The sequence below is a fragment of the Penaeus monodon genome, chromosome 2 (assembly GCF_015228065.2).
Source record: "Penaeus monodon isolate SGIC_2016 chromosome 2, NSTDA_Pmon_1, whole genome shotgun sequence".
Lineage (NCBI taxonomy): Eukaryota > Metazoa > Arthropoda > Malacostraca > Decapoda > Penaeidae > Penaeus > Penaeus monodon.
The window spans coordinates 42,769,543-42,770,830 of record NC_051387.1 but is presented as its reverse complement, the minus strand read 5'-3'; the positions used below and the strand labels follow the sequence as shown (position 1 = coordinate 42,770,830).

The following is a 1,288-nucleotide window of genomic DNA, read 5'->3' as shown; positions in this document are numbered from 1 at the left end:
CTAACATGATTCCCTGTTTATATGTGAATCCTCTGTGCTGCCGCGAAGACATACAAACGGTAATATTTGAAATCCAAGTGTATGTCACCAATTGCGGTTCTAGTATAGCATCTCTCCAGGAATATTTTACTCTTTGCCAATCATCTGTCAAAAAGATGTTGTCATCTGCCTTGAGCACAATCGGAGAGTAAGAACAAAAAGTTTAGAATTAAATGAAGAAAAACATAGTGTGCTGTCTAGAGCATTGTTAAGCAATCATTTTTTCAATATATATTTTTTGATGTGTGCACTATTAGCCACATGTCTTGATGTGGTAATTTGTCAAAAAAAAAGAAAAAAAAAAGATAAAAAATATTCGAGGCAGAAAATTTGGAACACTGTAAATTAGGTAGCTGTTTAGTAGCATTTTCAAAGCAGCAGTGACTAAACCATCTTGCAGACAGCCAGCTGTTTCGAAAGAGAACTATCAGATACATTAAAATTGTGGAAACACTCGTTGGGAAGTGAAAAAAAAAAACACGTAAACAAATATACTTAAAGTTGTATCATTACATAAGAACAGCATCTTTGTTTGTAAGGAAATGAAATGATGCATAAGGTAACTCAAACATGCAGTTCGTAGAAGCATAAGTTCGCTACCACAGGATCAAAACATCTTTGCGATCAACATCAATGTAATACAGACTCTAGACCACAAGAACTCTCTTGTGCCTAGAATATATAGCATTATAAATAGAAAATAAGGAAACATATTGCAACATACAGACAATCAGAAGTCAGGATAATGAACGAGTAGCCAGGAATAGAGTGAGAGTTCTACAAGAGCCAGCTGTCTGGATGATGAAAATATATAGTCTACCACTGTCCTTTGTTCTTGTCACTGATACCTGTCAGGTTGCAGCCATGGAGGGCAGAGTTGCTTGCACAGGATCACCCGTCTTATGTGTCTGTGTGTAATATATATTTTTGAATGTCAGGAAGAACCAAGAAAATAAAGGAAGAAATATGAACAATAATAAAAAAAAAACACGGATACAATTTTGCTATTGTGTGGAAAGGTCATTGTAATATATTAATAAAACTACACTTTCTAAAATGAGATTGTTTTCTTGAGCCAAATGTACCATCCAGGTAGGAGTCACTTCTAACTGTCATTTACTGTGAGAAAATACACAGTAGATGGATGGATTAGCAAGTTGCATGGTATTGCCCACACGCTATCTATACATTCTGTCCCTCAAGAGGTAAAAATGAAGAAACAGACAAAAGGACACTTCTTTTTCCAGTA

The 1,288-nt window shown here is 35.2% G+C and overlaps 1 protein-coding gene across 1 annotated transcript in view; it reads left to right on the top strand.

The window, feature by feature from the left end:
• Positions 1 to 1,086, top strand: part of LOC119582770 (obscurin-like protein 1) — a 105,877-nt gene extending 104,791 nt beyond the window's left edge. The window contains exon 7 of the mRNA XM_037931201.1: positions 1 to 1,086. This exon is cut by the window's left edge and continues 584 nt beyond it. The gene's annotated coding sequence lies outside the window, so the exon portion shown is untranslated.
• Positions 1,087 to 1,288: the final 202 nt, after the last annotated feature.